We start from the raw sequence: 12214 nt of genomic DNA, 5'->3' as shown, positions 1-12214 counted from the left end.
AAAAGGAGAATGAAACCTTGAAGGAACAAAGTAAATTGGACAAGGCAATTCATGATAATACCATTCTGCATCTAGGACTATGGTATAAGAAAAATAGGAAGTTGAAAAGAAAGAATAGAAGTCTGAACAAAACAATCATCAACCTCAAATACAGGCTTCTTATGAGGAAACCCAGAATGACAGTCACTTCAAAGAAGAGCAAAAGAAGAAAATTGGATGTACTAGCAGAAGTGTCTGAGCAAATGCATTAGAGAAGAAGAACTCACATTTTTGGCAAATTGCATGAGGACATGCAATGATTTTGTAGTGGGGGTATGTTGAACCTCAGAATTACCTTCCCCTTGACATTTGTTCTCACCTTTTTCTCTTGATTTCTCACAAGACTACAGATCCAATCAATGATAAATGCTAGATTTTGTCTTAGGAAAGCATTAAAATGATCACCATATTATATTTTCATGTTCTTGCTATTTTAATATATTTTTGCAAATTAACTACAGAACGCAGCCTATTCTGCAGCTAATTGTGGGTTCCGTAGCTACTCTCATGGTTTGACAGGTTACATGTGTCAAATGAAGAACTGGGCCACATGGGCATCTCCAGAATCATCTCCACATGGATTCTATCCTACTCACTCAGTCTAGATCGACAAAAAAGCATGCCTAAAGTCATGGTCAAAGATGGAGTTAAATACGTTATCTAGTAGCAGTGGAACTCTTGATTTGCTCTTTCGTCACTAATCAAGAGTCTAAGAGTTCTATTGAAGAGTTAATCCGGATTAAGCCACTTGTAGTTGATCAGAAGTTGAGGAGTTAATGCAAATCAAGCCACCTGTAGCTGATCAGAAGTTTAACAGTCTCATTACAATTCGAATTAAGCCACTTGTAGCATGTTTTCTTATAAACAATCATGATAGATTCGGATCAAGCCACCTGTAACAAGATTTTCTCTTAGACAGTTATGTTATTTTTCTATAAATATCGGTTGAATGAAACCGAGAAGTAGTTAGAAGCTAGAAGGAATTACAAGCTTTTGTTAAATACTCTGTTCAGACTTTGTTTTGTTGATAATACAAACTCTGTTTTGTCAATGGTGGTTTAAAAGTGCATCTTTAATTAGCTATCATCCAACCACATCAATTGCAGAGGGCCCCTGCACTGAAGGAGGTTTTTCACTTGTTGTTTTCAGTTTAATTTCTATTACTCTATTTTCTACAAGTCCGTTTTCTCTAATTTTGTTTCATTTCAGTTTGTAACCAATAGTGTAAGGATAAAAATCACAACTGTGCAAGTCTTATTCTTCTGAGATATTGTATGACAAATGACTAAATGAAAGATGAAGTAATGAGAATACAAAGTTGCTTATCTTCTTACTATTTTGATTACTCATTTTCTTAGCATAGAATTGTCAATTAGTTGTATTAATAGATGTTCTCAAAACCATTTCGAAATGATGATAATTCTAACTTAAATGGTTAAATATTTGATTCATGCAGTGATTGAGCTTACTCAACACATTGTTAGTTTTACAAACTGTCATCTTTTCTTTTCTATTTTCAGGTCATTACTTAGTTGCATCACTTGACATTCCAAAAAATCATTTCAAGGAGATTGATTCTATCATATTCCAAAATTGAATGGTTGAATGGCTAAATGAATGCAATTATTGAATTACCTTCTACATCAATATTACTTTTGGTTTTAAGAATTAGATCCATGGATTAGGACTAAATGGTAGGATAAGATAGATGCTTTGTTTCTCTTATTAGGTCCTAACTAGTTAAAATGATTCTTGGTCCATTTTTAGGAGATTAGACTAACTTAGGAACCTATCATTTCCTTCAAAACTCATTAAAATCCATGTAAATCTCATATATTGTATACTCTTGATATCAAAGAACATAAACCCCCAAAACAAACATAAAAATACAAGACAACGAATTAAGAGAAAAGTTAACTAAGCACATATAATGCATCACACTTCATCAATCTACAAAGCTCAGTTGATACTTCATGAAAGCAATTTAGGACACTAAATTGATTAAACAGGCGCTAACATTGAAATTGTCAGCGCATTAAAAAACTACCAATTAAAATTGTGTTAACAAAGACTACAAGCATATAAACAGATGTCCCTCAAGCAATAAAAGAAGCACAACAAAATTAGCTTCAAGGTATTATGGCCCCTATAAGGTGATCCATAGGAATGGAAGTATGGCCTACAAATTAGAGTTGCCCCCACCTATAGATGTACATTCAGTCTCCCATGTTTCTTGTTTAAGTAAGGTAACCAATGATAATATCCTAGTCCAAGCCATTCTACCAAAGATTAAGGAAGAAGGTAAAATAATACTAGAACCATAAACAATTTTGGAAATAAGGACTAAGAAATTGAGAAATCGAGCAATTAATGAGTACCTCATCAAATGGAAGACCTACGAGTGGAAGAAGTGACATGGGAAGATGAGTTGTTCATGAAAAAACACCCACAAATAGGCAAGTTTTGAGAACAACACTGCTTTGAAGGGGAGGGGCATGTTAAGCCCTATATAAGCCCCATGTTAACCCAAAAATCACATATTAATCCCTAAATATTGAGTGATTACATTTCTATCGTTATATTGTTATGTAGGCTAGAACCCCTCATAGTCCCATTTTATTATAATTGTATGCATTGTCTCTCATATATATACCAAGGAGACTTAATCTTAATATCATCAAATATTGTCTTCTACATTGTATTCATTGTAACAAGAGTTTCCCCATCGAAGAGGATAGTAATTTTTGGTTTCTTGTTATTTTTAAGGTGCAAGGATCATAATTTGTAGCATAAAAACTACCAATGATGTCAATGCCAACGTGAAGGATGAAGCTATCACATCAACCTTAGGACTTTCACCCTAAAGCGAACTTTAGAATTAGCAAAGCTTTTGGATCTTACACCTAAATTATTTTTATATTTTTGTATCATGTAAAGTTTATTATAATATATACACTAAACTAAAACCTTTACAATGATACAAAATTGAGGTATGTAATAAATGAGGAGAAAACGAGAAGTATAAAAAATTATGTCTCCAAAAATTATGTTATTAAAAAATGTTAACTTCCTTTAAAAATAAAAAAATCTATCATTTCATGCTTGCCACTCAATATTTAGTATAAGAGGTTGCAATGCAAAAAAAAGTAGATATAAGAGATTATGGTTAAATTCATAATGAAACCCATATGACTAAGATTTATTCAATTTGCAAGTATTTTGCCATACTCTTATTTATCATGCAAACCAAAACAACATTCTACTTAAAGTTGAGTACCTCTTTGGTTGCCAACATTATTTGTGATTTGTAAACTGTCGTGGATATTGCACTAGATAGTTCGTCACAACATATCTGATAAAATTATATTTAATCTGAAATTCTACACTATTACAATTTTATATCTCTTTATATTTATCGATCTGTATATTATTGTTAATAGTGTATGCATGTGAATTAAAATTATGCAAAAAAATAGAGAACGAAAAAATAAAAATCTCACAAACACATTTGACACACGATATGATATGGGAAACCCTTTCAAGAGAAAACCCCAACTGGAAGGTGAGGTCACTCCACTCTCTTTCTATGAATGGAAATATGGTTGCAAGTTTAAAGAAGTATGGCATGTGGTCAATGGGCTGTTGTAGTGCACAAATCCTCTCTCTGTGTTCTACCTCATGTCCCTCTTGGTTATTTTTTCTTAGCTATGGAACAATGCGCTCGAAAGAATGGTACCCCTTTTCCTCCCCGTGGCCCTATTATAACGCAACTTGATAGCCTACTAGTGGTTAGGTTTTACTACCTCAACTCTTAACCAAAGTTACAATATAGACTCTTCTAGAGTATTTGCATCATAATCACATGGTTATCCCCTTTTTCATGAATAGTGGGGGCTAATGTGGCATCCTCTTGAATTATGGTGGTGAAAACAGGAAGGTCAACTTCCGAGTGGCATAACTTGTGCATACAAACTCCAGTTGGCGTGATTCTTGTTCCAATGGAACGGTAACTATGTGTAGAATATGAGAAAGATATGTTTAAGAACAACTAATTTTTACCACCAAAAAACATCATTTGATGCCTCAAAATGCTCCCGGAAGGTTTCAGACCCTATCTAACCAAACTCGATCCTGTCGATAAAAATAGTCTCGTGAGCTAATTCCTCCACTTTTCCACTCTGAAAGCATCAATATGGATGAAAAACAATATAATGATCCAATATGGATCACACCTCCCCATTTTGGGAGGATTTTGGTCCCTGAAAGCTTCTATTGAATGAAGTGAGGAAATTTTTCCTCCATTTTGTCTTTAGTGTACCATTTAGCTTTTCCCAGAAGTTGTCTTTTCAACCTAATTTTCCAAAGGTCATGCTGTCCATGTCTTGTCATTCTGGACCTCTTCTGAAAAGTGATTTCTTATGTTAACTCTGCCTAAGAATCTGGTGCTAAATTCTCCACAGAAGGTAGGATATGTTCCTCTTCCTGATCTAGTAAGGAAGGCTCATAGATTTTCAAAATCTCCATATTCACAACCGAGTAAATGTGCATGTATGGTGGCAAACTGAGTTGATAGGTATTATCACCCACCTTTTGCAACATCTTTAAGGGCCTATACCATGGAGCCTTGATTTCTTTATCATGCCCGTGTAGCTTCTCCTTGTTCAATTGTAGCCATAATATATCTCCCACCTTGAACAATTTCTTTGTTCATCATGATTGGCCTTATACTTCTCATGTGACTTCTGTAGCATCTCTTGTGCCTATAGATGGATCTTCTTGATATTCTCTATAAATTTTTCATCCCTTAAGATTTCCTTTGTGAGATATTCCCTCACTCCTTGTTTCCCATATGCAATGTCCAAAGGCGAAGGAAACAAATATCCAAAACAAGTTTCAAATGGGGACTTTCCTATAGAAGTGTGCTATGCTATATTGTAAGAATGTTGCATATATACCAATTTTTCATCCCAAGTTTTATGATTCTTCTCGTCGTATCCTCTTAGAAGCTACACCAAATTCATGTTGACTACTTTTGTCTTTCCATCTGTGAATGGAATACTATATATATTTTCAACTTTGTGTCCATCCTCTCCCACAATGTAGTACAAAATGCACTGAGAAATCTTATGTCTTTATCTGAAATGATGTTCCTTGGTATCGCAAAGTGCACCCAGACCTGTCCAAAGAACAAGTTTGCTACTTCTTGCCCAATGTTGGTCTTTTTATTGGGTTTCAAAACACACATCTTAATAAATTGTCAACTACCATGAACATGTAGTCATGTCCCTTCCTAGTTGTTGGTAAACCTCCCACAAATTCCATTGTAATTATTTTCCAAGGACGAGTCGGTACAGGTAAGGGATGATGCAAACCCTGTTTCCTATTGCTAGGCTTGTTGGTACAACAAAGCAGACAGTCTCTTATGAACCTAGCTACGTGTTCTTACATATTGGTCCAATAAACATACCTCCGCAAGTTCGCCATGGTCTTCCATTGACCAAAGTGTCATGCAACCTTGGAGGTGTGAGCGTCTCTGATCAGTTGTAATAGTTCACCTTTAGGAACACATAGCTTATCCAACCTGTAGAGTAACCTATCCTGGAGATGGTATTCAATGGTATTGTCGCAATCATGCATATGACTCTGACTTTGCAACTGCTGAAACACCTCCTTGAAGTCCTCATCCTATGAATATGCCTCTCTGTATACATCATGGGTGAATGGCTCCATGTGCATAAGAGCTCCCAAAGTTGTTATATTTGATGTGGGTGGTCTTGAAAGCATGTAAGCCAACTTGTTTGTGTTACCCTTCTTTTACTTAATCACTAAATTAAATTTTTGTAGAAACCCCATCCATTTGTAATGCTTGGTTTGTTGTACCTTACTTTGGGCCTACAGGTACTATAGCAGCTAGTGATCCGTGTGGATTACTATCTCATTTCCCATCCTATATTGCTTCCACTTCTTCATAGCTTGCACCAGGGCATATAGCTCCTTGTTGTAGGTAGGGTAGTTGAGAACTACCCCATGAAATTCTTAAGAATGGTAGCATGCAGGCCTTCCTCCTTTCATCAAGACTACTCCCATAACATACCCACTCACATTTGTCTCCACTTCAAAGGGTTGCTACAAGTTTGGTAATATCAGAACTAGTGGTTGATTGATATTCTTCTTTAGCTCCTTGAAATCCCTCAACTGACCCTTTCCCCACTAGAAACTCTAGCAACTTGTTGTTATGGCATGGAGTTGTATGGTTATTTCTAAAAATGAGGCTATGTATTTCCTTGGGAACTGTGTTGCCCCAATGAAACTCTTGACCTCATACACATTACTAGGCATTGTCCATTTCATGATGACCTCCATCTTAGCAGGATCTATCTTCAGTTCTCCTCCACCTATGACATACCCCAGATACACAAAAGACTATTGTGCAAACTCACACTTCTTAAGATTTGCTAGCAGTTGGTGCTTCTTTAATGTCTCCAAGTGCTGTGTCAAATCTGAGATGTGCTCCTCCCAGGTAGCATTGTCTACCAATATATCATCCAAATAAACAATAACAAATGAATCTATAAAATGGTGCAATACATCATTCATCAATATCACAAGCGTAGTCGGTGCATTTCATATGCCAAATGGCATGACTAACCACTCATACAAACCTTTCCTAGTTTTAAAGGCGGTCTTCTAAGTATCTTCTTCTCTAACTCGAACCTAGTGATATAAAGACTTTGAGTCCAACTTGGTGAAGTGTTTTGCTTACTATAAATGGTCCAACAGATCATCTATCCTAGGCAGGGGGCTATTCTTGAGCATGCTTCTGTTCAATGCCTTGTAATCTATACACATATGCCAAGTCCCATCCTTCCTTGGCACAATGATGATGGGTGACCCACATGGTGATGTACTTGGTTGAATGACGCCCCGTTCCAATAGTTTTTATAATTGCTTCTTCACCTCACTTACTTCTATAACAGACTCTCAGTACAACCCAATGTTTGGAAATTGGGAATCCAACAATAGATGGATCTCATGTTGATACACTTCCCTCATAGGTGGTAACCCTTTAGGCTCTCGGAACGCATCCTTGTATGCTTGTAGCATCTCTTCCAATTGTTTTCTTTCTTTCTTAATACACCCCTCTAGGGATGCCTTACCTCTTACTGACTCTTATATAGTATAATTTTCTCTTAAAAACAATAAAACATACTTCGTGTTGGAACTGATCAATTTCTTGGCTTGGCTAGTGTTAGAAAATGTAACTAGGTTCGGTCCTCATAATGATCTTTGTAATTAATCATTGCATATGTTATGTAAAAGAAAAAGAAGAAAAATAATTATTATTATTATTATTTTATTAGATAAGCATGTTCTTCATGCTTCTAGGATTTGTTGAGTCAAATAGTCAAAGTCTTATTTAGACCTATTGTAAAGAAAAAGGAAAAATAATTTTTAAATATGTAATTTGGGTCAAAAGCCCCTCTAGATGCCAAGTCGGCCTACCTGTCAAGTCGGCCTTGCCCCAAAGGACATGTCTATTCACACCCCTCTGGACAATATAAATAGAGGACGATTTGAGCTCATTTTGACACACACAATTTTCTTGATTGGTTCTAAAATTTTGCCAGAGGGTTGAAATCTAAGATTAAGGAAGAGTTTCTCTTGAAGTTTGATTTGTGGAAGTTTTGCCTTATCACACCTCTTGTTGAATATTTGTTGTTGGTTTATTGCTGATGAATTTGTTATGAAAAAAGAAGGAAGGTTTGACTTGGCATTTAGAAGTTAGAGTTTTTTGTGGTCATGGGTCACAGACATCTCACTTTCATTTGATTCTATAAGAAGATTTTTTTGGGGGGTTTTCCCCTTGGATGGGTTTTTCCTTGGCTTAGAGCCTATATCTTGTATTTCTTGTGTATTGTGATCTTCATGTTTTACATTTGATAATTATTTGATGAAGAAGAACAAAATTAAATTAATAAGAAGCCAACAAATTTCACAAGCAGTTATTAAAGAAAGAGAAATCTAATTTAAACTACAAGCCTCCCGATTTCTCAACATGGTTTCAGAGCTAAGGTTTGAAGAAGGAGGCCTAAAAGATCACATCCTATGAGCATTTGGATTGAAGTATATTGTTGGTGGTTTTTATTGCTATGATTCTAGATCTCCTAAGGATACAACAAACATGAAGAAGACCCTAATATCAGCCCATGAATGATCAATTTTATGATGATTTACTTATTGGTTCGTCTATCTTTGTGGAAGGATTATTGTAGGCTCAAATAATTGTTACAGTGGCTCATTTAAACTCTAAAATCTCACACTTTGTAATATATCTTAGAAGCTCGTTACTTCAGTATAGTTCACCCTTGACTATATACAATATGAAGGATTGCTTGACAAAAATAACATATTTGTCATCTCGCGTGGCTCTATGGATCTCACTATATAGTGGGTGCAATATACAATGATTCACACATACTACTATTTGGCTCGCTATTATGACCAGAATTGTATTATTGAGGCTTAGATGAAACTCTGGACTTCCTGTGGACACTACAACCCTATCTATGTGACATAAACCCTGTACTCAATAACAATGTGAAGTGACTCGCTCCTAGTTTCTAAAGATTGCATTCTTGATAATGGCTAATTGTAGAAGTTTGTTTGACTTCCATATAACCTTAGAACTTGAACTAATATATAGTGGCCTGCATATTCCCTCTATGGATCAATGACTTCTATGTGATCTAAGACTTACATCTTAGATTTAAAGCATCACATTCCTATAGCATCACTTTACATAATGGTGGCATCGTGGATTGCCATGATTTTACTACTACAATATGACTCATTCATTATGTTCTAAAGTTCGCAATACAGTTATCAAGTATATCTATCATATGGTTCTCACACTATCTATGGTTCACACAAGTGTTGTGGCTCTCAATACAACATTGCAATTTAGTGGCTCGATTTCATAACTTACAACTATGACTTGTATTAAAGATCACATCCCTTATGATTAAAGATCATATTACCTGTGAGTTATATTTACTTTGTGGTAACCCTAAAAGTGGTTGAACAAAGAACTTGACAAGAGATTCTAGCATATTGCAACAATAATAGCATCATCATGTAGATCAAATGGCATTCGAAGTTCATAAGGTTACACCATGGCTCACTTTATGTTCTACCGTTCGAATTTGGCTAGTATTTGCATCTCGCGTCTCCCTATAACACACATCTGCAACTCGTATATATTCTAATGACTCACTGACATATCACTGTAATGAATTGGTGACATATACATTCTAAGGATTGCTTTCTATATTCTAAGATCGTATTCCGGTGGCTTGTACTATATTTTGTGATCTGAATGAATCATATGGTACACATCATCATTTCTCTGCAGAAAAGGAATATAATCCATGATAGTTGTATAGTTGTGACTGATGAAATAAATGACACTCTATAGAACTCTTAAAATTATAAATATATGATATTATGTGCAGTAGCCATGAAATGACGCTGACCTACCAATGAAATTTGACGAAGCAATACAAATTTCTATACTACAATAGTTCATGTCGAAATTTCTTTGAGGCTTGTTATACCATTATTATGGCTTGTCTATAAAATAATAACATTGTTGAGGATAGAGAATTGAAGATTGTAACAAAGAATTGAAGACTGTAATAGTAACCTTATTGCTGACATAAAAATGATCTAACAAAGAGGTAATAAAGAAGAACATGTAAGGTGATCAAGGTATGTATAGTTTTTGTATGCAATTATGATATATGGTCATGGGGTTTGCATATATTTACATATGACTATTGATAAGGAGTTCATGAAGGCTAGGGTTTCCTAAGCAAGAAATAAATTAGAGGTATGACACTAATTATCATTATGGATTTACAACATACTTGTAAAAGATTTGCATGGTATATCTTGGTGACTGATAAGAATCTAAGGGTTGTAGATTTTGAAAGTTTTTAGTATCTAGGGTTCACAAACCCTATATGACACTTGGATTGGAAAACCCTAGAAATGGAAAACCTAATTGATTGTTTCTGTTGTAAAAGGAAAAGGAACCTAGTTCTTAAGAATCACAAGTATCATATCATGAGAAGCTGAGCTTTGATGATAAGGTTCCAAAATTAATAGGGAGTCAATCTTACTGCAGAGATAACTACTTAACATCTTTTTTATTATTTCTATTGCTATTGTCTTTATATTTTCTCTCCTTTTCATTTCATAAGTCTTCTAACCAAGGTTAAAAGTATAAGTTAATTTCTATCTAAAACCCAGCGAAGCAGATGAAGGACTTGAAGCAATGTGGCATAGCATGATGACTGTGAAGGAAGGAGCAATTTGATGATCACTTACCTCAGATGGAGAGAAGTAGTTGTAAATATCTTGATGATTACAATATTAAAATCTAATTATTTGTTCATATTGATGATAAAAAGTTGAAAGGAATGAAGTTAAACTCGGTCGCAATATGTGATAGATCGTGCAAAGGGATGTTAATTTTAGAAGGATCCAGTAGCAACATTTGACATGAAGAATCTCACACCTTGACTTGAGGCCATTATGAGTTTGATACTGATGATTTGTTTGAGGTATGATTTGGCTCCCTAGAAATACATATTGAAAAGTATGTGCAAAAGCTCGAAAGATAGCAGTTGACATATTTTACCTACAACTGCGTGATTTGATCATGAAATGCATGGATTGAATGAATAACACTATTGATGGCTTGGATAAGCATGAAAGAAGAATTGATATTGGAAAGATGATATAATTTACAAGGCAAAACTCTGTTGTGAAGGAAGAAGATGTGCTAACCGTTGTGAGGAAGCTCAACTCGTTAAAGAAAATTGATGAACCAATTGATGATAAAGTTATATGACGATTGATGAGATCCAAAAGGGTTGAGAATTAACATTATGTGACGTTATTAGGAGCCGATAAACTCTTTCATGAAGATAAAATGTGAAACAAGGTTGAAGCTTAGATATGATCGACAGAACTCAGAAGTTTCAGATGCATCAACTTCCTCTTCAAAAGCTCCAATTATTTCCCAAGTCTCTGAAACAGCTACTATAGTTGTTGAGCAAACAAGCGAAATTAAAGAGGAGAACAAATTGGATGAAGTATGGGAGGAGTTCAACCATGTTTTGACAACATAAGAAACTCGGGTTACAAGTGTCACAGCCAATATACAAGTAGAACATGGTACAGTCAGCAGAGAGCCAAAACAAGTTCCAGAAACTACAGGGACAACCTCGTTTACTGTTGAGGCTTCCCAAGGGAATAATATTCCCAAAACTCCCGAGAATAAAATTAATGTTGAGATTGTCAGTCAATCAACTGTTGCCAATGATATGGAAATAATTCATGCATTCCCTACTGTCGAGATAGTCCTCAAGATTGAAGAAATATCGCCTTTGGATGTATTTTACAATCCAAAGCATAAACCAGTAATGAGCAGGTCAAGAAAGAAAAGAAAGTTAGAGCAATCACAATCGCTAATTACAAATGAGACTCCTTTTCAAGTTCTTTGGAAAGGAGCTCAAACGGCCCTTGATGATGAATTGAACAGATTATGTCAGTTCACAGGAGCTTACATCAGTGCTGCCATTGATAAAGCTACAAAAATACAACTGCTAATGAAAGAAAAAGATCAAAGGATTGTTCAATTAGAACAAACTTTCCAAATTGAAAAGCAAGCGATTGAGCAACAATGGAAAGCAAATCTTACCGAGTTACAGAAAAGTTTTAATGATTTAAAGCTACAATTTGAATCTGAAGTGAAGGACAAGGATGAACAGATACTGCAATTGCAACAAAGGATAAACCAGCTGAGGGAAAATCCAGAGATAAATGAAGTCTGCAAGGAGGCATCAGAACTAGACATACTCCTAACAAAGCAACAGGCTATCTTCTGTCACAAATTGGCTTTAATTCATGACTTGTCAAAGACCAGCGATTCTTTAGTAAACCAACTATTCGATTTGAGGACGTTTTATGAAGATATTGACGAGAAAATTTCTGAGTATATAGATTGGAAAGATATTGCTCAGGGAAGATCATTTGATCTTCCTCAAATTGAAGAATCATAGAAGGATATCATTTTTAGTGATTGGGATATCAAAATGAAATGAGCAGA

The sequence above is a fragment of the Pinus tabuliformis genome, chromosome 5_2 (assembly GCF_031772625.1).
Source record: "Pinus tabuliformis cultivar Carrire ecotype Pingquan chromosome 5_2, CPIR1, whole genome shotgun sequence".
Taxonomy (NCBI): Eukaryota; Viridiplantae; Streptophyta; class Pinopsida; order Pinales; family Pinaceae; genus Pinus; species Pinus tabuliformis.
This window is presented reverse-complemented; position numbering follows the sequence as displayed.